This window comes from Plodia interpunctella, chromosome 26 (assembly GCF_027563975.2).
Source record: "Plodia interpunctella isolate USDA-ARS_2022_Savannah chromosome 26, ilPloInte3.2, whole genome shotgun sequence".
In the NCBI taxonomy this organism is placed as follows: Eukaryota; Metazoa; Arthropoda; class Insecta; order Lepidoptera; family Pyralidae; genus Plodia; species Plodia interpunctella.
The window spans coordinates 2,378,912-2,406,391 of NC_071319.1; the positions used below are offsets into that span (position 1 = coordinate 2,378,912).

At 34.8% G+C, this 27,480-nt stretch overlaps 1 protein-coding gene across 6 annotated transcripts in view; it reads left to right on the forward strand.

Annotated features, from left to right (window-relative positions):
• SPR (Sex peptide receptor) overlaps positions 1–27,480 on the forward strand; it is a 168,145-nt gene that overhangs the window by 52,502 nt on the left and 88,163 nt on the right. For 4 of the 6 annotated variants that reach the window (XM_053764903.2, XM_053764902.2, XM_053764905.2 and 1 more), the window contains one exon: positions 9,485–9,519. The exons of the other annotated variants lie outside the window; for them this stretch is intronic. The gene's annotated coding sequence lies outside the window, so the exon portion shown is untranslated. The remainder of the gene's footprint in view (positions 1–9,484; positions 9,520–27,480) is intronic. 6 annotated transcript variants of the gene reach the window in all.

The window sequence follows — 27,480 nt, forward strand, 5'->3', positions numbered from 1 at the left end:
GCTCAGTGGTTAAGATCACTGTCATGGACAGACAGGGTAGTGAGATCGATTCCCGCTCGAATTCGTAATTTTTTCATCTCATTATCATTTGCAAAATTTTTTAAGAAGTTAGCATGTGTTAGTATATGGCAATTTAATTACTATATTTAATTGATTAATTTTTAGTCTCTGATTAGATTAAGACGATTAATCTGCGATTCACAGTATTCCTCGCACACTACCACCACTTAGCGAAAATAAAAAAATATATTTTAACAGATTACGCCAAACTACATAAAGAATTTTAGTAGAAAGTATTATATTTTTATCTGGTCACAGTGGACTAAAAGGAATTTAGTGGCTACCGTTTTCGATTTAGTCAACTATGTTATGCAACGGCAAATTAGCTAAGGGTTTATTGAAACCCTATTATTCAACTATTGAGTTGAAATATACAATATTTATTAATATTATATACCCGGCTTCGCTCGGGTAAGAACATCATATATACCCTTAAACCTTTCTCAGGAATCACTATCTATCGGTGAAAACCGCATGAAAATCCGTGCAATAGTTTTGAAGTTTATCGCGAACAGACAGACAAGGATACCTACACATAATTAAACAAAACCATTTATTCCTTATTGACATTTAAAACTGGACCCGAACACACGTGTTCAATTATAAATGTAAATAGAGTTAGCAGCAGGTGAATCCATTGGTCCTTTCCAAATATGTATGTACTTGGAAAGTTCATATGATTTATACATACATATAAATACAGTGTTTCTCATCTGAAGGTTGTTCTCATAGAGCTTCGACCGCAGTTGGCGCGCTGTCATTACAACTTTTCATATTTTAACAAAGACAAGAATTCATTTTGCTGCCTGACTTTAAAATAATTAATTTGTAGTGTGTTAATGTCAATTTTATGAATGATCGATTATTGGAAACGATTCACGAAACCTTCCTCAAGAAAATTGACGGATCGTAATGACAGAGCGGCCGCAGCGGTCGTGAGGTGGTTCTCATAGCGTTTTCCCGGTGACATCATAAGCCGTTAAGTTCAAATTTAAATTATTTATTCAGAAATTAGACCTTATAAGCACTTTTTCAAATCAAATTTTATATTATAAATTAATTTCTCAAAAAGCTACAAAGGTACGGAGGACGATCATTGGTCGGTTGTGGAAATTTGTGGAAACCCATTTTCAAGTCGGTTCCACAAATCATGTGTATCGAAGCATCTATCCATAGATTTAGACAGGGATCCCGCGCGCCGGCATCTATCGCTTTCAATCTGTCACCAATTGACGTTGACACATGGAGCCTTAACTTGACAATTCTTTATAAAGGTGCCCACTCACGGTATAGCAAAAGTCACAATGTGAAAACGTATCTCTTCATTGATCTTTCTATCTTCCTGAATTATTTCTATTTCAAGGCCCTTGCAAAGCACTTAAGACGTGTAAAATACTTAAAAGGTTTGGTACAGTATATCAAAGAAAAATATTATACCGAAGTCCTTCTAATCAAGCAATATTCTAAGTTAATAAACTTAACCCCAAACCCGTCTCAAAATCAAAGATTAACTATCGAGCTATAGCAATGTAAATTGGTCTTTCAGCAATTACCGATAGATAAATGATCTGCCCCTTTGGCAAACCGTAGTACTAATAAACGCTCAATATAAAACACTTTAAAATATTAATGCACTATAGTTTAATCTAAGTTTTTAAATATGAAACCTAAAAATCGTGTAATTTATTTCTGTGCATGAAACAGCCGTGGATTGAGAGGTTGAAATTTGGTCAGCTCTGAATCAACCAATAATCATTTGTAGAAACGGAATCCCCGGAAGGAAATTTTTTACCCATCACAAAAAGTGCACAACGCCGCTAAAGAAGTTTTCACTTCAAAAACGAGTTGCACTCCGGGAGTGCCGGTAGAAGTGAAAACTTGAATATTAACGTTGTGCATTCTTGACATCTTACGAATTTTCGATCAGATCACGTGTCCTGACGCGAGTTTAACATTTTTTACCCATCACAAAAAGTGCACAACGCCGCTAAAGAAGTTTTTCATTGCTCTACTATCACTATCTGGCGAGAAATCAGGGGACTACGTTTGTATGAAAGTTCAGCCCTATGATTCTTAAATTTAGGCGATCAAATATTTACACAGTTTTCTGCCCTCATCTTTTCGGCTCTCTGATTTAATTGATCAACAAACTTCAAATTTCCAAACAACAACTTCTCAGCCAATCCACAAACCAGTCTAGAGATTAGTTGTTCAACTTTTTGATTAGTTAGAAAACATACAAAATATGATTACGAAAATACGTACAAAAATTGAATTGCTCAAAAAAATATAAAAGAAGCAAAATTATAATTATGTGAAAAATAATTTTGAAAGAAATTGAGACGACTTAACAATTTTTTACAATTTAAGTTCTTCATTATGTCTAGAGTAAGCTGTAAAGTAGAAGAGAAAATCATTACTAGATAGTAGAATTCCTTGAATAACAAACCAGATCAAATGAGTTTGAACCGCTTCAAACTGGTTAGAACTAGAGAGACGTCAGCGGAAATGACTGGTGTGGGATGTGCTGGCAGCGTTATATACGTTTCATATAGTTACGTAGTATGTAAGTAAACCTGGTTAAGTAATGCACATCAACATATCCAAATTTATGCAGCTGAATTCAACAATAGCGTTCTCAAAACGGGTTGCCGTGAGGCTGTCAATCAGTTATAAAATCATAGCCGATTTTTTAATTTTTACCCACTATGCGCCAAACCGGTTTATTCTATGCTAATCTCGGGCTTCGCGACGTCATAGCTTTGATTACCACCAAGCATCATAATGCTTGTTATATCTCATAAGATATAACAGTATATGTGACACATAAATACATAATGTCAGCTATGTGTAGCTGTATATCGCGGACCAGCTCGCCATACTTCGACAGATTCCAAAAAATCAGCTATGTATTACACATTGCTGGCTTTAACGCGGCAAAATAAAAGCTTTAATACAAACTAAATGTTGCCCGTGGCTTTGCTCCCGTGGGAATTTTGAGTTAAAATATCTATCAATCTTGAATAATATACCTTTCTAATGGTGAAAGAATTTTTGAAATCGGTTCGGTAGTTTCGGAGATTATCCGCCTCAAACATACAAACTTACAAAGTCACGAACTCACAAACGCTTACTTCTCTATAATAATAGTATAGATTACGCGATGTTCACGGCATGTGTCCTAGTCCGGTGACAGTGTGGTGCTAGCATAGTAATATTAATTTTAATTTCGGCTCCACACTGACATCGAACAGTTTAAACTTTGGCGGATAATACGTCGCTGGTTTTTCATTGCGGTAAATAAACGCTCTTATACACATAGGCGATAGTGTGGAGCTGGCATTAAAATCTGATTATACTTAATCAAATCGGATCTTCCTAAAATACATTACAGTATACTTACCGTCTCACGGGCCTAAACACACAGATCTGTGTACTTAGAACTTGAGAATCGTACGATCAATATTTTGATTAACCTTAACGTATAATCCATATCTGCAGGCCTACTATCAACTTTTACAGAATGATTCCAATGCAACTCAGTTCAATTTAGGGACCTAAAATTAATCGCATTCATACTAAAAATTAAGTCGATGGTACGAATTTACGATGCAGATGAGTTTTACTTCCTACTACCTGGAGGTTCAGTGGATAAGACGCTCTGTGAACTGATCGATTACTAGTGACCACGTGAGTTTTTATATCAATCTGACTCGATGTATAGTAAGTTGCTTCGTAAGACACGGTTGCACTTGCTTCCGGTGAAGGAAAACATCGTGAGGAGACATAATAACATTATATATATATATATATATATATATATATATATATATATATATATATATATATAAAGTCGTTGGGTGTGTTTTATTCCACTTCAATAATTAATTCATCCATCATTCATCTAATCGTTCATTCTTCATTCATACAATCGTTCATTCATTCCATTCGTTTTTACAAAATTATGAACCCCTGTTTTCGCAGTAGAGGTTAATAAATTCATTCGAGTGAAGCGCCCTTAAAGCTTGCGAGAGCTTTCGACTCTAGCTTTGAGACGACGACGGAAACTTGCATTATTTGAACTGTTAAAGTTAATTGTGTTATATGTACTTTAGTAAATTTTATATGAGATCATTTGTGTGACGATAAGATTTTCCGGTGAAGGAAAACAACGTGAGGAAACCTGCACACTAGTTGATTATTATTAACTTGTGTGTGAAATGGAGAAGGCAATGGCAAACCACTCCATTAATAATGTCAAGAAAGTTGTTGTGTGTGTTTCATTCCACGTAATGACCACGACCCTCAGCCATGAGGTATACGACTATGAAGAAGATTTCTCTAATTTGATCTTCTCGACATTTCTTTATGGACATGAACGCCCAAAGTTCAAGAGCCGGAAATAAATTAACAAAATTTTGAGGGAATAATGTTATGACTCGCCACCTGCCTGATTTCAACTCCTTGGGAGTGCTTTTGTTGACTATCGGCTGCCTAGCCTATGTTTCCTTTAGTTGCTTCGTAAGACACGGGAGGATACACCTATAGTGAACATTTGGTCCACTATATATCCTATATCTCTACTATTATTATTATTATGTTTCTCCTCTTTTGGAATTCACGGCACTAAGTCCGGTCCTTTGAGAGGCTTGCGTGGGGATATGGATCCAACACGTAGAGGCCCTTTGGAGAGTTTTGATGTTGTGTAGGTCTCCCGCCAAAACCCGCTCGCGGATATATCAATAAAATGATATGCCCATGAGCAGGTCTCGGCGGGAGTGTGAACTATTGCAGAATAATGGATAGAAGTACTGGTCTATAGAATGAAATTTGGATGAACTAAGAATGGGCTATTGCAAAGAGTTCGGTCACCTGCCATAATCATGATAACTGACTATTCAGTGGCAGGTGGTGACTCGCCGCTCACTGGATGGGCCCCTCAAATCAGTCGCCGCGATTGGCGACAAAGGGGCAACATTGGCGTGGGCGGCTAAGGGTGTAGAGAGGTGAGTCTGCGGGGCGCGAAATCATGGTGATCCAGTCAGACGCCCCCGGCGTTATGACATTTTACACTTCCACCCTTCGAGCATATAGCTCTCGCGACTCCACTCTGGCCGGCCGGTGAAGGCAAGCCAGAGGTAGGGGTCCTGTTACCTCTCGGTTTCCACTCCGACCTTGGGGAAGGAAGGCGGAGGTGAGGAACAGGGGCCTCCCCTGGGAGCACTCAGGTCCGTGGGGTCGCTACTCCCCAACAGCTCGCCACAAGCTGCCCTGCGGGCTTATTATTATTATAAAGAAGTAAAAGAAGTACTATTATTATTATAAAGAGGTAAGCGTTTGTGACTTTGTATGTTTGAGGCGGGTAATCTCCGAAAATACCGAACCGATTTCAAAAATTCTCCAAGTTTGGAGAATTTTTATAATAATAGGTTATATTTTATCTCAAAATTCCCACGGAAGCGAAGCCCCGGGCAACATCTAGTAGGTATTCAATAATAATATAGGACGCAAATTACGCCACTATTTTTCTCCTATACACATTTTAGTTTTTACGAACTAATTTATCCATAACATATTCAATACTAAGGGTTTACACCATCACCATTGACGTTAACTTTAACGTGCGCGGAAAAACGCAAAGTACTTGCGCCGTTTTGTCTAAACGTCAGCGGCGCGCAGGTTATAGTCAACGTCAAATTTGATAGTGCAACTCACCACAAATGGCGCGTGCTTAAACCCATTTACCATTTAATTGAGACAACTTACACAAAGAGGTAACTAAGTGAATATTTTATTTATACAAGTAATTTATGAACCTATTCATTTGAGATTACTTTTATGTAGAGGTATTACTTCGTAGAAAAATTACGGATAAACCAAAATTTTTCTTAGAAATGTTAATATACAGGGTTACTGGTATGTAACGCATAACCTACAAAAGGCGCGTAAGATACATAGAGACTAACATCTTTTCTTCTACGACTTTTGTCTAAACGTAATAAATACAAAAAAAAAACTATTTTTAGTTTTAATATCGTTTCTATTGTAACGCTTGTTAATAATTTTTTCATGAGTGTGGCTATAATATGCATAAACAACAAAACAAATCAAAGTATGTCTGTCTGTCAGTTCAGCTTTCATGGCCATAGCGCTGGATTTGATGAAATTTGGTATGAATTTAGTTAAAGAACCCGGTCAAACATAGGATTAACCCCCCGCAAAACGCAAAAATTAACCCCCAAAAATGACTACACTTGTGAGGTGAAAGAGTGTATGAAAATGTTGGTCCTAGAAAAGTAATCTGACATGGGTAAGTAAACACATTAATCACAAAAAAATATAACTAAGTATGTTGTCAAAAGTAATTATTCAACGATGACGAGCGGGTCGCGGGTAAACAGCTAGTCAAAAATACTTGAAAGTTCGAGTTGCAAAGATGTTGAAATATCAGTTCAAACGTTTTAACTCAAATAACAGGAAACTTCACGGAATGACCACAAACTGTGCCCTTAACAAGAAATACAGCGGCCATCTTTGTGGGCACAATAGACCAACTTTACTCGGTAATCTGTTACGGACACAATTTACATCTTAGGTACATTAGGTCAAGCGTTATAATTTTGATACAAATTATGGAGCGTATATAAGTAACAAATATTTTTACTAGCTGCGCTGCGTCCCGGGGCTTCGCGCTTAGGAATTTCGCGATAAAGTATGTGTGAGTTATTGAAAGTTATATTCTACCCGTGTCCAAATTTCATAATAATCGGTCCAGTGCCTGAAAGAGTTCCAAACATACATATACATTACATACACACATATACATTACAAACTTTCGCATTTAATATATTAAAAAAGTTAAAAAGTTCCACTTGAAAGTTAGCTAGTTCATCGAGGCTCATATATTTTATTAGTAGCTTAAAAATTTTGTAAATAAACTAAGTATCATACTTACTAATTTCATAATCAAAAAAACTATATCAAATTTATGCATAAATTAAAGTCTACTACTATATGACTTTAATTTTTTGTACAAATTCAATGTAGTGTTTATTTTGATTATGAATTTTATGACTGACATAATTAAGACTATTGCTGAGTTTGGGCCGTTGAGTCATAAATAATATCAGTAAACTTAGCCTCATAACTGGAATTAAAGCGTTTCCATTCTGTACTTATTATATTCATCGCCATCACTTATTTGAACGGGACGGGCAACTTGATTTGGATATTTACATCCTTGATTGTATTCCAGACTGGGTCCAGTTGTGGTTCTTGGGATTTTGAAAGGAAATATTATATACTATTTATATAGTTTATGTACCTAAGAGAATGGTCAAAACTTTGACTAACAAACTATAATATTTATCACTAGCTATTGCCCACGGCTTCGCCCGTATCAATTTCCCACGGTAACGTTTATTTTTCTGGGACGAAAGCAAAATCATGTATGCAAAATCTCAAGAAGAACGATTTTAAACAGTTGCATTCCATCGAAGTTTGATTTGTCTAAATCATTAAAATATTGGGTTAAAAAAACTCATTGTCAATTTCAAAATTCTTTATTCTATAGGATTGGACGTTGCCGTCAAAATTTACCGACTTAAATCTAAATCTAACGCTGACTTCCAAAGCGCATGACCAAAGAAGAGGCGCAACAAACTTCACCGCAGCCTTTCCTCCAAAGACTTCAATTATCAGATGTAGATCTTGTATTAATTTAGGTCCAACAATTAATAGCCAATTGGCATTAATTATTTGTCAGTTTACGCTAATTATTTAATGAAGGCTAATCTGCATCAAATTAGCTTAGTAGCGACATGTAGACCTGAACGGTTTTGAATAAAATATACATAAATTATATATTTATTTATTTTATTAGTAAAAATCATAGATAAAAGAAATATTATTAATTGTATCTATGGTAAAAATTCATTGCAGAAAGACAACAAAACCAAATAAACAATACAACTTAATCTGACAGAAGATGAGTCTCGAAAAAATAAATGTTAACTTACGTCGGGTGTTAAACTGTCAGTAACAATTATCTTATTTGGTCCAATTTTAGCCGGTTATCTCTGGCTTTTATCACGAAAATCAAGAGTTTTTTTTCGATATTATTTCATTCATATTATTTAGTATTAATAGGCTTCGATTACAGAATTAGAAATTCTGTGATTTTAGGTTACACAAAAATGGACATGAAGTGATAAAATAATTAAATTCAAAGCTATCCAAACATCCAGATTAGACTAGTTAACAAATTTAGGTTTTGATGACAATTCGAACACCACCAGTGTAAAAATTACTGTGATAATGACAATGCATTCAAAAATATGGACAAAAATAAAACCACACATTTTTGGACTCGTCCAAACGCCCCATACTAAATGACACGAACAATGTGACGTCACAACTTGCTAAAATGTTCGCAAAGTAGATAGTAGAGAAGTTTGTTAGATAGCTACATTAAATATTACCTAAAAAAATATTTAACATTAGTATGTCGTGTGCATAGCAAGCGTTGTTAATATACGCAAAATAATATATCTAAGGATGGATCGCACCACTAACTTTGACGTGCTTAGAAATACGCAAAGTACGCCATTTTGTCTAAACGTCAGCGGCGCGCCGGTTAAAATCAACGTCTAATATGACGGTGCAATTCAACCTTAATCTTCCAAAATTAATATATAGGTACGAAAATTAATATAATTTTTGGGTTACCATGGCAACTTTTAACTCGAGAAGGCTCCAATTAGGCGCTCCTTGGAGTTGCGTTGCGGTTGTAACAAAGACTTAGAGATATACTCGTATATAAACTAGCTAGCACCTATTCGCTCATATTTAATTAAAGAATATTTTGATTTTTGACAATATTTTTTTTTTATTGTATTGCTTGTTTTGCTTTTTTCAATTTTTTTTATCGTTCTTTTCAAAAATCAACCCCCATTTGTATGAAAATCATGTCGGTTCCGCTTTCGTAGAGAAATTCACGCGTGCTGAGCCGCGGGCAAAAGCTAGTACGTAATCGTAAAATCGTTTTCTCATTTAAATTGTAATTATCTATACCTAATAAACTAAATTGTAGCAAAATTAATTTTATGATGTTGTAGATATTTAAAATTGTATGTTTAATTACTATCCTATCTCAGTTTTTATTTTAGTTTCTTCTAAGTCTATTGATCAATACGAATGTAAAAATTCTCTTCGTAAATTATTTTTTTTGTCAGTGTAACTTCAAAATATTGACTCGCCTTCGGTATAAAAGCATCGAACAATTTTTGAAGTTTGAAAATCAAAATAAAATCTAATGGCATTCTTGTGTTAACTTCCTTTTGTTTTTTAAAGGTAAAACCAAATTCTTTTCTTCTTTTTCTTTTTTTTACATTAGTTTTTAAAGATTATTCCGTTATTGTTTCAGATTCCAGTGCTTAAAAATCGCTTCGTCATATAAAAGTAGGTATATAGCATTTTTAATTGTAACTAACAATGTGTTTGTCTTTAAAACGGATTTTTGTGTCCACCGTTTTCATTTTAGTCAACTGTTACATTGATACAAGACTATAATACTTTCAACTATAATTCTTTATATAGTCCGGCATAATCTTATAGTCTGGAAAATTCTTTATATAGACGAGCTCGGTGGTGCAGTGGTAAAGTGCTTGTTTCTGAACCGAGAGGTCCCGGGTTCGATCCCAGGTCGGGTCATGATGGAAAATGATCTTTTTCTAATTGGCCCGGGTCTTCAATGTTTATATATATATTTATAAAATATAGTATCGTTGAGTTAGTATCCCATAACACAAGTCTCGAACTTACTTTGGGGCTAGCTCAATCAGTGTGATTTGATAGAATATTTTAACAGGCGCAAAGCACCTCAAAAAGACACGAGCACAAAAATAAATACCACTTGACGTGTTTTTAATCGTTCATGAATTTGTAATGTTGCGAATGTCGATGTAATGACTTTCAGGGGGAAAATTGTTAACTTTCTGCTCAATTTTTAACAAGTGCCGTTAAACTTTTCGGGGATAGGTACTTTTGCGGAATTCCCAAAGAATGTTTATATAACTGCGCGCTGTATTTTACTCTCGTGGGTCCAGAGTTTGATCACATTTTTATCGCGTATATTTCTGAGACATGCATGGAACGAGAGTCCGGAGGCTTTTGCCCAACAGTTGGACATGATATAGCTATAAAAAAATCTGGAAAAGAATGCAAAAATACGTCACGGTAGTTAACAATGCCCTTATATCATGGCCCTCATCCAAAATGTTATCTTCAAAATGTCAAATCGACAAGTATTAAAAATTGTAAGTCCTTCTGGCATGATATACCTATAGACCAAACACTGCTTGAATGAGTTTCTTTCGGCATTTCTCCTCAGCGGTGATTGATCCAAAATGCTATGTGCAATTGCGCGATGGCAACACTGCGAGACTGACGGCGGCGGCGGCGGCTGCGCTATGGAACAAGGGCGCGCATGCGCGTGATTAAACGTCAAGATAGACATATGTCACTGAAGGGAGATTAGACGAATAACGTATGATGCATTTGTTCGCAATGATTGCATGGATTGCAAAACTATGCTCTGGCATTTCTGTTACTATTGAACAGTAATAAATAGGTATACTATTTAGATCAACTTTTGTGTCTATGATGTAATATTTGTAACACGTTTTTACCTTCAAAGTTTAATAATCAATTCAAAATTCAATAAAAAAATATCTTATCTCTATTTTGAATGAAGTATCTAAGCCTGTGTATAAAATGTATAAATACATTCAAACATGAAACACGATAATCAAATATCACTTTGATCATTTTTTTTATAAGTAATATTTAGTATTTTTTATTCTTATTGAAGTATTTAAAACTACTTTTCGACTACAACATTTTGTGACGATATAATAATGTGCCCACTGTCATACAAGCCCCATTATATTTTTTAGTTTGTGACACGTAAAAAAGTATTTGATTTGACTTGATGGCAGCTATCTATTCACATTATATTATATATATTCACATTATATACCTATTCACTGTCTTCCTCACTGATATCTTGCTCGTCTCAAACAATTAAAAGGCTTTATACCTAATTCCCCAAGTCTCCCGCCACGTAGCGATGATCAAAAGTTTTTTATGTTTATTTAACGACCGGATAATAAAAAGGTGTAGGTTGGAAAACTTATCCGGCTATGAATTTTCATTTCATTTTGCTAGATGAAAATTGTCACCTTGGTAAGTGTAAATATTAATTTGTACCTTTCACCATACAAATCTTTTAGTTTGTGGTCCGGTTTTGATTGAGGTATCTGTTAAACCATTTGTTATATTGGAACGGAACTATAAAAATAGCGGAAAAATCGAATTTCTTATATATTGGCATTATTTTGTCTACATGCCGTAGTCGATGACAACTTTTCGTATGGAAGCAACCTTGAAATCGCTTCTCTACTATCTACTTACCTTAATCTTATATAGAACAGGTGATTTTTTCGCGATTTTGGTGTTACCCCCCCGACACAAAAAATTGTACATAATAATGACTGACATGAGTACGTAGACAAAATATTGCCAATGTTAATACATTGGTAATATTTTAAAGTCACCCTGTATACTCCTAATTACACGGTCGACCAAAAAATAAGGTTATGAACTGTTGACCTCATGACCCCAATACAATATAGACTACAGTACGGGGATGAGGACAAATAGCCCTTCAGAGTGTCGGATGAGAGCTGTAAGTCTCAGCAACTGATCCTACGTAATTTAAAGTACTTTGACTCCGGTGGGAAAGAGAGGATGCTAGAGGATTGCTATATATCTCTCTCTCTCTTTCATCTCTGCATGTTGATATGAGTTCAGGGCTGTGCCGCAGCGAAACTGGGGAGCGTTAGCGTCAGCGTTAAAAATAACCTTAAAATATTGATGATTAGGCTGTTTTTACAACCTGTCACCTGTATCAGCTGACAAAGCTGTGCCTCTTAGTCGCCGTCCATGGAAAGATGTGGAATGGTCCTGTTCTAGGGCGGAACCACATTCATAAACAATACTATTAGCTACTATTCAAACCGGGATACCGAAACTTTGTGAGGATACTCATGGATGTCACAAACATACACACGTAAATTTCGTGAAAGAGTCACAAACACATGTTTGTGACTCTTTCACGAAATCTACTGGACCGATTGTTATAAAATTTGGTACACGGGTAGAATATAACCTGGAATAACACATAGGATACTTTTTATCCCAAAATTCCCACGGGAGCAAAGCCCCGGGGCGCAGATAGTATTATAAATGCGAAATTTTGTGAGGATGTATGTGTATGTTTGTTACTCTTTTACGCAAAATCTACTGGACCAATTGTTATAAAATTTGGTACACGATTAGAATATATCCTGTAATAACACATAGGGTACTTTTTATCCCCAAATTCCCACAGGAGCGAAACACCGGGGCGCAGCTAGTACCTCATAAATAAGAAGAAGAATATGGAGTAACCTACAATTCTATTTAAAAACAGTCTCTTTTACAAAATCCCGGCTCATGCACTTGACACCACACATGGACTCCTGGAGCATACTTACTTCCCTGTTTACGTCACTTGCAAAGACTGCAAACTGTCACAGGACAAATTAGAACAGTATGTTAACTTTGTAAATCGAATAATTTTTGCCTGGCAAAAACTTAAGGATGAGATGCGTGCTAATGATCTGAGAATATGATACCCAAGACTAGTAGAAAAGAATAGTAGGAAAGCGAATCCTAGACGAAAAGAGATTCATGTTCTATCGCGGCGGAGACGCTCAGATGAGAGAGAGAGAAAGAATAATGAAAAAAAAAACGAAAGATTAGTTATTAATTAAGCCTCATTTATGCATGTCACGAAAGAAACAAAAAATGATGCGGTGCTGGTCCGCCTGTGATCGAAAGGACCCAGGTTCAAATCCTCCTCGTATCAAATTAGTTTGTATACCAATCTGACTCATGTATAGTACCTAGTTTTTATTGACCACCACTTGCTTCTGGTGAAGGAAAAAAATAAACACATGGCACTTTTTATCCCGAAATTCCCACGGGAGCTAAGCCCCGAGGCGCAGCTAATTCTAATCTTTACAATATCTCTTTGATAATTAATGTAACAAAATATTTTCATAAGATATATCGAATATATCTTATAATCATTTCAAAGTTTACCTTCTGTTATAACGTCATTCGTACTATGTTGTTTGTAAATTAAATAGGATATGAATGTTCTAACTTCGCTGCGGATTTTCCACAAAATTAACGCCATTGTCTTATATTTATTGACCTACATGACGAGCAACCTTTTTAAGTAATTATGATAGTTCTGTTGTATGTTGTTTTGTAAACTTTTTAGAGGTCATGGTGAGACAATAAAGATTTATTATTATTATAGAAGTATTTGAACATAAAACAAAAATAAAGTTTAGAAGACTTCTCTTGATGACATTTTCGTTTAACATCTTCGGTTATTACTTACTGAGCGTTTGCAATTATATTTTGACTAGCCTTTTCCCGCGGTTCGCCCGCATGTATTTTCACCCTCGATTATAGATTTGAAAATATAGGTAAGTAGCCATGTTTTATAATTTTTGTACACCAATATGGTGAAACGTTTTAATCTATGTAAAAACTGCTCTATATGTACCTAACACATGTTTATTAAATAAATAATCATAATTTAATTTTTTACCTAGTAAAATACCGGATTTCACCGACATATGTGTGTGAAAATGTAAATTTAGACAATCCATTAATGAAAATATAGCGTAAAACTAACGCTCACTACTTACACTTTCAGTTCATTGTCTTCCCAGAAATCCAACAGTGTTTAATATTGAGTTTTTAACAGCCATCGCGCCATCTGCACTATATATTTTTAGTAACAACCAAGTTTACGTTCCCTTTCGCACTAAATCTACCAGATTTAAAATAGTACGTTTTCCTTTTGATAAACGTTTTTCCTTCGGTTTACTTTCAGTTAATCCGCTATGTAGCTATAGCTAGTTTATTTTACTATTCAAATATTTGTACGATGTTGATGAGGAACTTTGCGCCATTTATTTTGTAGTACGAGTATAAGTTATACAAACTTTTGCATGTTTTTTTTTTCTTTCAGAAAACCGTATGTTTTTGAAGTACTCTGAGTTACTGACTACTGAATTAGTGAATTGCATTCACAGCTATGACATACGGACAAATGGACATGACGGATGTAATGTAACTTTATTTCTTCATATTCAGCTGAGTGTATATGGCTGAGGGTCGTGGAATGAAACACACACAACGTCTTTCTTGCAACTATTAATTGGTTTGCCATTGCCTTCACTTCACACACAAGTTAATAATTTAATAATCTATTATATATAAGTGACGGTCGATGAAAACTACTATACATGAGTAAGATTGTGGCACGAATAAGATTCGAACCTGGGGCCTTTGAAGCCCAAGGCAGGTGTCTTAACCATTACACCACCAACGTAATTTTACAGCATGTAATTTAAATGGATATTTTAGTTATTACAGATTTTAAATGCACAGACATAAGATGCAAAAATCAATTGTTTAATTCCTGAGGGAGATTTAGTTGAATAATTAAGTTTTAGCAACAAGTCGTATTATGCCATAAAAAATGTCGAGCGTAGAGCTTACCGCGCTTAACACTCACCCAGGACGCCATGTTGCTTCGAAAACACATGCGTCCGCGCAGTAGCAATAAAAAAAAATGTTAATTTACTCGCTACCTACTCGGTTTGTTAATGAAAATATTTGTTTTAGTACAAAAATAGATGGGTTATCGTTGCGTTCAACATTTTTGAGTGAAATCATGTGATGTGACGTCATCGTCATTACGATTTAACAGACTTGTGACTAGAGCAGTCGTGGGTTTGAATACCTGTACAAATTAAGTTTTATTTTTATTGTCAAAGTTAAATCATAGACCTGCACAGGGCTGCATGATAGGGAACAAATATAAGGCCAGGGCCGCTCCCGCCCGGCCCTGGCAGAAGGCAAACCCAAGAAGTGCTGGTTTGATGTCGTCAAGGATGATATGCGTGACAATGGTCTGACAACTAGGGATGACCGTGCGAAGTGACGAAAAGGTAGAAAAGCGGACCCTGGGCTACGACGCTCAACGGCTGAGGAAGTAACTGAAAACACGTTCAAATGAGAGAGAGAGAGAGAGACTCATTTAAGTAGATAATGCTGATTTTTTTTTGTTGTCGATCTATGCTATTAATACATAATAGGTACTTATACTTAAAACAAAGTCGCTTCCCGCTGTCTGTCTGTCTATTTTCCATGCTCAGATCTTTAAAACTACACAATGGATATTGATGCGCGTTTATTTAATAGATAGAGTGATTCGAGAGGAATGTTTACGTGTATAATTTATTACCAGAGCGAAGCCGGGACCGGCTGCTAGTTAGGTATATGTTTCATAAAGCGTAGGGGCAGTATGACAAGAATTTAATTTAATTCTATGTCGTGCGTGAAAATCGATTTGAAGGCGCTAGTGTGAGAGCAATATAACACATAACTAGGCAATAACTGTAATATAGCAAGTGATAGGTGTCGCGTTAATATATTGAAGTAATACTATAGCTAATTGATGTACAGTCAGCACATCAGTCTACCCAAATTCATTGTAAATTCGTCCCTATTCAATAACTTTTACTGTATTCCATGTTTAGTACAGGTCACAAACTATGAAACACAAATGGAACCCTGTATTACAAAAAAACTTCTATACAAATAAAAATACATTTCAAAAATTCAATATTTCTCCACAATCATGTGAGAGTTGTCTGAAAGCCTTCTTGAAATTCCATGAATTGCTACTTCATTAATGTTCATTCAAAAAAAATTGTGTAAGTTGTAATTAGATTTTGTGAAAGCCAAATAGGCTAGTTTAAGTCATAACACAAGACGTATAACAATTCCATTTTGTCATGAGGATTCTGTTACTTTTATCTCAAGTACACTAAAAAAGATGAAGGTACTGAGAACTCTGATAAATTAAAATGTATAGAGATTCTTGATCTTTTTAGACTTTTTGTCCAAATCGTACGGGAATCGCGTACCTTCAGAATAAAAGTACCCTATGTATTAATCCAACATAATTCAGCTACTTTAACACCAAATTTTATAAAAACAGCCCAGCCGTTTGAGCGTGAAGAAGTGACAAACACACTCACAAACTTTCGCCTTTATAATGTTGGGATTCATATTGCTTCATATCCCTGCGACATATATGTCACAGGGATTTTATCAGAGACGTGGTTTTATAATTTATAATTACACAGATTACTGTAAATAGCGACCGGTTTTCATATTTTCACGATCTCTATTCAGTGATATTGTAATTTAACTGGACCGCAACAGTGATATTTTCATAACCCTAGGTATTCATATGATGTTCGTTTGTGGTGGTTCCGCGCGTTTTGATTGGTCATTTGCAAAAAATCGTTGTTAATATTGAAGCGTGCTAACTTTAAAAAGTTATATTTTGCTGATTATTCTAGACAATACTTTGAAAATGAGTGCTTGTGATCAATTGCAAATCAGTAAAAAACCTCTTTATTATTTCAAAACACAGTTAGTACTAATGGACTAATCAGTGATTTGTGTTTTAATCTAACGAGCGTCTATATCCAGTGTTATTGTTAAAATATAATTTTAACTATATCGATCTAGTGAAATTATAATGTCACTAAAATAATAATTATATCGTAAGAAATATAACGTATGACAAATATTTTCGTGTTATTTTAATGTCACTAGTGAGTTTATAATACAACGGCTTGTATGATATCCCTGCGACTTATATACTACTATATATTACATTGCGTCTTTGTCTAAACCACGATAAATAAATAATAATAAAAATAAATACATTAGGACAAACCACACAGATTGAGCTAACCCCAAAGTAAGTTCGAGACTTGTGTTATGGGATACTAACTCAACGATACTATATTTTATAACAAATACATATATAGATAAACATCCAAGACCCGGACCAATCAGAAAAAGATCGTTTTCCATCATAACCCGACCGGGGATCGAACCCGGGACCTCTCGTGTCAGTGGCAAGAACTTTATACCACTGCGCCACCGAGGTCGTCAAACGAAATTTATGTGAGTAAAGATCCAGGTTAGATGACGACATTTGAAACTGAAACAAGAAATCGTTAGGATTGTCATGTTGTAATAATAAAAAAGCGGCCAAGTGCGAGTCGGACTCGCCCATGAAGGGCGAAATTCAGTTCTAAGTATGGAGCCCCCCCAAAATTTTCACAAACAGACATGACGAATCTATTGCCTAAAAAGTGAACGCATTAGAGAAATTTTATTTTTAAAGAATTTACATTTATGTAAATAAATGCGAAAGTTTATCGAATTGTTATAGTTCTACCTATGATGTACCCATTATGACAGTGAGTAAATACTAGTTTCTGGACGTGGTGGAACATCCGTTATTTGATTGTGATATACAATCTCGTGCGCGGGTATGGAACGTCAAATATATTTTATGATAAAAATTAAGAATAATAAGTAAACAACACTCAATGGCCCACACTAAGCGGTAAGCTTGTCTGATGAACATAAAAACAAAGATATGGGCACTACACACCCAAAACCAGACAAATATTGACGCCGGAAATCGAACACAGGACCAGGTGACGAGGCGTGGTGTCCACTACGCCACGGAGCATAAAAATACAAAAAACAAAATAAAATACAGCATAAAAATTTAAGTCATAATGTATAGCATAATGTAATTATTGCAATATTTTTTAAGCATAACATCAATACGAATGGGTATTTTAAGCATAACTGACCTATCATTATGCGACATTTAAAACCTATGCCAACATTTAATTATACCGTAGACCTGTTAAGCCAAAATATTTTATGCCAAAACCGCGGTATGCCAAAGAACACTAGGGCAAAATAAATTACGCGAAAAACAGGCTTATACCCGTTCTCTTATATCTTATTCCTCTACCATTTGTAAATATTTTGGAACGCACATGGACAGACTGCCCGTTATAGTTCAATTACTATGTTCCCGAAAAAGCCGGACGGAAATTCATTCATTCAAATGGCTAGTTGGGCTTGCGCTCGGCTTTTTGGTAAGATACTCGGAGAATACCCGGATTAAACCCATCTGTGGTCTGGTCCCAAAGCCCAGGATATCATAGCTAATAATTTCATGTGACTGTGCACATTTGAGGATGTCGAATTAATGCTCTTTGTGGGAAGGTTCCTCAGATTTGTAATTACTTTGGATGGATCATTAATTCTATTGTTGAAATATCGTTAATATTATTATTAGTTTCCAATGTAGGTACCTATAAGTCATTCTAACTCATAAAAAATCTAATAGTAAAATATAGTAAAAGAATCCCCAATGCATTTCGTCGAAACGTATGTTACATAATTTTTTTTATAAAATAAGTTTTCCCGTTATAATATTTCGCACAAAAAAATTGTTAAACTAATGACCGGATTTTCAAATATTCCTATCCCAACTAATATTAAGCGAAAGTAAGTTTTTTTGTTACCTCTTCACGCATTATATACTGGGCCGATTGTTATGAGATTTGGTACACGGGTGGAAAATAACCTGGAATAACACATAGGGTATTTTTTAACCCAAAATTCCCACGGGAGCGAAGTCCCGGGGCGAGCTAGTTCAATATAATCGAATATTCCTTATAATTAGTCAAATATGAATTTCTTTTACGAAAGAAAATATTAACGTGAGACGTTAATGCCTATTTTGTCCCTAAATTCCCTTTCAAAAGGATATAAATAGCCCTTTCATCGGCAAAGCAATATTTTGGCAAAAATCCGTCTCCAAAAATGGCACTCATCGTTTTCTAAGAATATTAAACAGGATAACATATAAGAGGTTTAGTTGCCCAACATATTGCTTCATAATATTTTTCCTACTCGTGCCACGAGAGTTTGTAAACGTATCTTATGTATAGTAGTTTTTATATACCACCACTTGCTTGCGATATAAAAAAACATCGTGAGGAATCTTATAAACAAACATACATATATTTTCTAATTTATACATTTAAGTATTTAAGTGCGTTTGACGCTCAATCTAGCCTGATGAGAAGTAAAAATCAAGTCTAGTGTGTATTATATGGAAGTCATGTCATATGCCTTTTTGTGACTATGCTCTGATTAGAGATTAGCGGTGATGGTAGTGGTTAGGCGACTTGAATAAAATCTGACACCAATGTTAGCAATAAATAACACACTCGATATGATGATTCGTAAAAGTCATTGTAAACGCACAGACGACTGAGTGATTTTCATCTATTACAGGATTTCCCTTCAAAAGCTAAGGACAAAGACTGACATTAACATCCGAAGATCTTGAGTAATCTGTGTAATTCTATCATTTGCATTTTGAGATTTGCATTGCGAACCCGAATACGAATCTCGCTTGTTAACCTTACAATGATTAGGGAGCTCGTTTATTATATTAGCTGTACTTTTAATTATTAGCTTAATAGCTGTTTACCCGCGGCTTCGCCCTCTCAAATGCCCTCGGGGACAGTTTTTTTTTTGTTTTAGTTTGTAACTTTTATTGCTTCTGAATATACATTTGAAAGTCTATATATAACATTTCGGAGAGATGGATAGAGCCAACTTTTGTTGGTAACGGATAAACTCGAAAACTACTTGACCGATTTTGATGAAAATGGGCACAAAGATAGACGAAACATCCAGGAGACTACTACTCTACTTCTTTTTTAAGTTGACCCTGTTGTACTTTAGAGTAAATTATAATCTTAATACAAGTAGCGTCATCTAGTGATTCGAGAGCGCAAGCTTTTTATTTACCTTGCTAGTCTGTGGATCTTGTTTTGACAGTTCCGTCTCGTCAGGCAGGCATGTTATGTTTTTGTTTGTCAGATTAAAATATAACATTTCATCAGAATGTGTTGAAAGGCCTTAAATATACAACGAAGATATAAAAAAACTAGAACTAAAACCGTTCAAGACTAGACTTTCTCTTCGTAGTCGTATTCCTCATGGCTGAGAGTAGTGGTCATTGTAATGGAGTGGTTTGCCATTGCCTTCTCCATTTCACACACTAGTTAATAATCAACCAGTGTGCAGGTTTCCTCACGATGTTTTCCTTCGCTGGAATCAAGTGGTGGTCGATGAAAACAACAATACATGAGATAGTGGCGCGAGTAGGATTCGAACCAGGAATCTTTCGATCCACAGGCGGGCGTCTAAACCATTACACCACCACCGGTTCACTAGATTAGACTTTATACTTTGTCATCATTTAGATGTTTCTACAGTGTTTTATTTAGAATATTGTAGAATTTTTAAATTGTAAATTGGCATAGATTTACAATGGAATGGAATTATTTAAATCACAATTATTATTTTTTAATACAATTACGATATGATTATTTAAGATACTTTTATATTTGTATGCTAAATAAGCTGAATGTATGGAACTTTTAAAACACAAAACAACAATGTTGTACCAATTCTTTCTTTCTTTCTAACGTCAGCGATACGCAAAGCTCTCACAACTTTTATATCAACAAAACCCGCTAATAGATTTGGACGTCGGAAAATGTACAATAAATCTTAATAAATTTTGACTTACACCCGGCAGGGGGCGCTGTGATTCATGACGTAACTATCAAAATGTATTTATTGTGTTCTGAGGCTAACAGATCTATGAATAATTTGTTATTCAGTTCACTGTACATATTCTGAAACCGAGGTGTGTCAACGCCACACTCATTTTGTCATAGAAAGTGTCAAAGAAATGTAGAAAACGTGCAATCTGGAGCGGCTTTAATTAGTTTCTTACTTAAGCTTTTATCGTAGTCGTAGAGATCTTGTTGCATTCAATGTGTGACAAAAAATCAAGTCCGTGCAGTGCAGTAAACAATTGAGGAGCTCCCACGTCTGGAGCCGTTCCTGGCTGCACCATCAGGCCATGCTTATCATGAGAATACATTATCATCCAAACTAACTTGTGTAGAAAAAATTTCAGCTCAATCGATTGAAGATATCTGCTTCATATTCCACATATAGTTAGCGATATAGGTTACATTGCAAATTAAATAAAATCTCGTTAAGCATACGAGTAAAAATTAAAGCTAAAATAAAACAGAAACACAGCAATAATAATAAAATCGCGTATTTCCACTTTACAAAAATAATGTGATAATCTATACATTTAATAAAAGTGTAAGTTGGCTATGTCTGTGCAACATGATCTACCTAAAAACCTGTTAAGTATGGGTAGTAGGTTTTATCGCGTTGCGTCGCTTAGAACCCGAGTAATTGCAAATAATAAGTTATATGCAATATCTCGGGTCATAGGCGAAGCCGCAAGCAGAAGCTAGTTAGCTGATAAATCAAATGAGACAACATAAACTGCCTACCCACCTCTCCATAGCCGCTTCGACATAAATATGTATATCCGGTTGTAAACAAAAATACCTGACGAGCCCAAATTGACTCCTGGATTTGAATATCGGATGATGGATGCCAAACACTTCTGTGGATTTTGACTCGCATAATAATCCGTTGTGTTTGTTATTATAACACCTGAGGTTACATGTCTTTGGTGCAAGCGATGTGTGTGATTTAATTTCATTTTATTCCCTGGTAAAAATTGATTAAATTTGAATATTTTAAATTTATACAATTGAATTGATTGAATTAAGAGATCTTAATTCTCACGTATCTTTCACCATTAGAAAGGTACATTAGGTGTCCAAGATTGCTATAGGCTATATTTTATCTTAAAATTCCCACGTGAGTGAAGCCCCGGGCAACATCTATTGTATACATATAATGAAAACGATTGCGATTCACAAAACAACAGGACATGAATTTCAAAGTTAGAAATGAATTATGAAAATTTCTCGGCTGCATTTTGCGAGATTTAACAAAAAAGACATCACATAGCTAATGAACAAAAACGTGTACCTTTTATCATCATTAGGGCAAAGTTAATTTTGGTCTACAGGTTAGTGTATAAAACATTGACGGTGTAGAAGTAAAGCTCGATGTACTTCGAAATAATTCATTTCAGAATACAATATGCCATTTTTTCAAAAATTTTCTAAATTTATTTATGTACATAACATAACAGAGTAAATATAAAACTTACAAATATGAAACTAAGTACAAAGGTACTACTTATTTATGTAGAAATTTCTTTCCTCATTGAGTTCACTCATGATAGACTCGGATAGAATTTAGGGCTAGTATTACAAGTACTAGTATTACATTATAATTCTTTTTTGTTTTGGATTTGTAGTGGATAGCATGCTCCTCTTTATTTAATTATATTTGCATACCTATATTCGGTAAAACGTGTAATTCTATGGTCTAATTCATTTTGACTATTTGTACTCATGTTTTTGGCAAATAAATGATTTCTTTGAGCTCGGCATTTTTCGGTATACCATGTTTTTCATCACCACCATGGGTATATCATCCTTGAAGATACCAACCACACAAAAATTTACTTAAAACTTTCAGTGGTTAAGACGCTCGCGTGTGTTCATAAAGTCTTAGAATTGAATTTCATTTGAGCCTTATGTATATTGACTAATCTAACTGTAATAAACACAAAATTGTATTAAAAGACCACCATGCTTGCACTTGCTTCCGGCGAAGGAAAACGTCGTGATCTTTATCTCTGTACTTTAATCATTTTGTGGTCTTAGCTTTTTTAAAGGATTTAATTTAATTAAAAGAGAATGCTTTAATAAAGTTAATTAAGGCTTTAGGCCGGCGCCTTGTATTCACTTAGTCTCATTCCTATTACAAAAAACCATGATTTTTCTATTTTTTTTTGAAAAACCTTGATTTTTTTTAGAAGCTTTCAGAAAAGTTTTGTAAAAACTAAATAATTGTGTAGACGCCTGTATATAAAATCAAATGTTTAAATTCACATAACACAAAGAAACACGATAATCAAATGTCTTGAACATGAATGTGTGAATGAATTTTTACTAATATTTTGACATTTTCAGTGCAATTTTAGTCCGATCCTCAAATCAATCGCTATTTGTCATAAATCTATCAATTTATACAAGTGCGCATAAAATGTATTATGTATTTGGGATACGCTTAGCAAGGATTTGGGCTTATTATAATTTACCGCCACCCTCCAAAAATACTTCGCCATAAATTTTATGTAACATTATTTATTCCTTTGCATGCAGAGTGATTTATTACTCGACTGTGTTAAATAAGAGTGTTATGCTTTCAGGGTTTGTGTATGACTTTCAAATATCAAAAATAAAATATACAACATGTCGCCAATAAGGCTGTCTGTCGCTGAGTTAATTCAACGTAGTAGTTCTTATATATTTTTTCTATCCGCTGTTCAAATTTTAACTTTATATATTAATTTATTTATATAACTACAATTTTAATATGTGTGGTCAATATAAGAATAAAATAGAAAGAAAAAAATAGCAATCACTGCCAATTATCATCATGTTTGTATCTCGCACTGGCATCTAGGTACCTTTAGGTCACAACTGAAAATCAGTGTATTGCGTGTGTTATTAATACGAAGTACCTGTATGTGTTATGTATTTTATGTTGTGGCTACAAATAAAGATTTTATCTATCTATCTTTCAATATAAAGCACCAAAACCTATCTTTCCACCAGGTGCAATTGTCCAACCTGTGTGGTAGCTGGAACAAACCCAGTGGAAAGGTAGGTTTCGCAAACCTACAATTGCCTAATTGCCTACTTGATATTATTATCATCTAGTCTATGAAATGGTGACGGCAATGGCGAACCACTCCATTAATATTGCTTAGATGTTACGTGTGTTTCATTGCACTTAATGTTTGACCCTCGGCCGTAAGGAATACGACTGTAAGGAGTTTATTTATCTTATAGTGTTGCTTCTCATCGTACATTGGCGGCCATCATAGCTATTCTATTATGAAGCTTCTCTTCACAGAAGAGTGATCAAGTACCTCCATTTAAACCAATATTTTAAATTCTTCACCCAATAGGTTCTTCTATTTATGATTATATCTACGAACTCTGTACAGAACCTTCGGTACACGAGTACGACTCGCACTTGACCGGCTTCTTTCCTTGTGTCATTTTTCCCTTCATATTACAATGATACATTACGTCCGCCTCGCGATATTTCCTTACAAAACTCCATAACATAGTGGTTTCAAAAAGCCCAATGTTACAAAGAAAACTGTACGCTGGTACATTAGTCAAGAAGTGAGATTTATGAGTTTACACTGGAGGCCAAGGCAACGTACACAACTAGCAAATAAAAAAAACTATTTTTAAAATTTATCACCCGGGGCATTGTGAAAGTTATGTTAGTTCGAAATTCGAAATGTTATGCGGTTGTTCCATATTCAAATTGAGCGAGTTTATATTCACCAGCACGATATTTTAACGCATTCCATATTTATAAACTAAAATTTGGGTTAAAGTCAGATGGAATTCAATTAAATTATTAGCACGGGAAGTTTTTAAATTAATTTCTATTGGAAATAACTCATTTAAAAACTTATTAAAAAATATTTTTACTTATTATAAAATTTTTTTCATGTGTGAATGAAATTGTAAAAAATAAACCATAAGTTAAAAATAAATAATAGAATATTTTGCATCTAATGATTATACTCTGCCATGGTATTTAACTGATTCATTGGAAGTTAAGGATGTAAAAAAGGAATTCTTATCCCAAAAATTGACATGATACATACGGCAAATACGTTTTCCAGGAGGGCAAAGCCCATGGCAAATTAGACCTACAAGCGAACCTATACCAATATTCTTGAAATATCCAAAACACTTTCCCTGCTAAATCTACCTAATTTTTCTGCAACAATCCTTTATGATTGCATATCATTTGTCCAAGGTTGCTAAAAAAGATGGTAAGTGCGAGTCGGATACTGCACAATGAGTGTTCCGTAGAAAATTGGGATCTAACATCATCTCGGTGACTGATTTTCCCCTTTCTTGTTCATTGAGCGAGCGAGCGAAGTGAGCAAGGTCTACAAGTCAACTTAGGGCAAAAATACATTTTTTGTATGCATGTTTATATTTTTTGTATGTATGTATGTTTGTATTTAGGATCTGTCAATAGAATTTTTAAGTTCATAGATAATCAAAATCAATTGAGTTTTTGAAATATTCAACTAGGTATCCAATTTTTCTATTTCAAATTTTATCAATATCCGCGCCCGTCCGTTTTGCCGTGAATGCGTGACCGGAAAACAGACCTTCGCATTTATAATTATTAGTCAATATTATTTTACAACGACATTTATATTGTCCGTGCTTATTTTTATGTACGGAACCCCAAAAGCAGCCACCGCCGAGAATTGATGACGTCATTACTCAAAAGAAAGCATCTAATTTAGGAGGTCATGGTATGTGTGCATGTAAAAATGTACTAAAGTGTACGGGACATTATTCGGCGTAGGACCTTTTAGAGAATATTTTTATATTGAGCAAAATACGGCTACTTGTGTGAGTTTCCTTTGACATTTAATAGTATACTAGTTTCCCGGCTTCGCTCGAGTAAAACCATAATATTACCGATTGATAGTGTTGGTTTCTGAAAAAAAAATCAAACTATCTATTGGTGAAAACATAGATTTTGAGTCTATCGCGAATAGACAGACGCGGCAGAGAACTTTGTTTTATAAAATGTAAGGAAGGACTGAGCAAAATATAGCTGATTAATTGAGTTCTTTTGATAGTTTATAGTTTACTAGCGGCCAGGCCCGGCTTCGCTCGAATAAAACCATATTAAATTATAAGGCTTAACCTTCCGAAGCATGGAGGGGCTCAAGATTTCATTTTTGGTCATCCATCCATTGACCGACCATTGTGAGAGTGACTTAACGCCACTGTCACAGGCCGAGCGGGCTAACCACTTCGCCGCTATTGAAATCCACTTATAAGTAATTCCTGGATGTTTCTCTAAAAATATAAAGACAAAGACAAAGATTATTTATTTGCAAAAACATGAGTTTACATTTTTTTTACATTGTGGTGTTAAAAGAAAAACTTAATCCTACATGTTGCATGCTTCATGTATAGGAAATAAAAAATAATATATTAAGGAGACAGCAAGATTCATGTCGTACAGGGAGGTCAAAACAAAGGCTGAGGACAGAAAGAGATGGAAGGAACTCCTCAGACGTTCTTAAATGATGATGATGGGTGTTTCTCAGAGCGTTTCGACCGCTGCGGCCGCGCTGTCATTACGAGCCGTCGATTTTCTTGAGAAAGGAATCATTTGCAAAATCAATCTTTCATGAAATTGACATTACCATAGTACAGATTAAGTCAGATAGTAATACTAATTCTTCTTTGTTAAACTGGTCGAAACGCTCTGAGAAACTACCTCCTGTAACGTTTGTGCTAATATTTATGCACAATTCTTTCATTCTAGTCTATAATTTTGTTTCTTTTTGACCTCACTGCATACGAAACGAAGTTACAATGCAAGACCTTTGTGACTGTATCAACTGTCTTTTTAAAATGCGTTATTTTCAAAGGAATTCCTTTTGAGCTCGCTCAAAGAATTACACGTTGCAATCCTTATTTCACTAGTTTTATAACTGTTTTACTTTAGAGTAAATTATAAGTAGTGTCATCTAGTGATTCGAGAGCGCAAACTGTCTATTTACCTTGTTAGTCTGTGGATCTTGTTTGACTGTTCCGTTCCCGGGTGTACGTCCTACATTTATCTTGCAAATTGTTGCTAGTACTGTATTAATAAAATAAAGTAAACTAGTTTCTCAGAAGTACAATATATTTTATTTCAACAATTATAAAACTGAAGATGAATGATGGTGGTGTACCTAATGGTTATCATGTCTGTGAACCAAAAGGTCCCAGGTTCGAATGCTCGTGCCACATGAGTTTGTATCATGTCAAAAAATTGTTTAGTAGAGAAAAATCTGCCTACCTACTTAAGAACACTATGTTAACTAAATAAATATAATCTTCCTACATTTAATAATTTACTTCCTTTAGAACTACAGGAGTTATTCAACAACATTTTCATAAAGTTTAAATTAAATTTGAAAATAATTAATATTTTATTTCTAAATGTAATAGCGAATCACCGAACACCGAACACAGAACCCTGCGAGGTTTTCGCGGTTCGGTAATCTTGTGTGTATTAATGGAAATTTATTAAATAAATGATTTTTTTTTTAAAACATGAGGAATACAATTGAAGGAGGACTACAAAACCACAATAAAATTATAAATGGGGTATTAATTATATTAACAGTGTGTTTAGGTCTATCAGGGTTCAGGGTGCGCGTAATAAGTTGACGTGGAGAATTTTAAG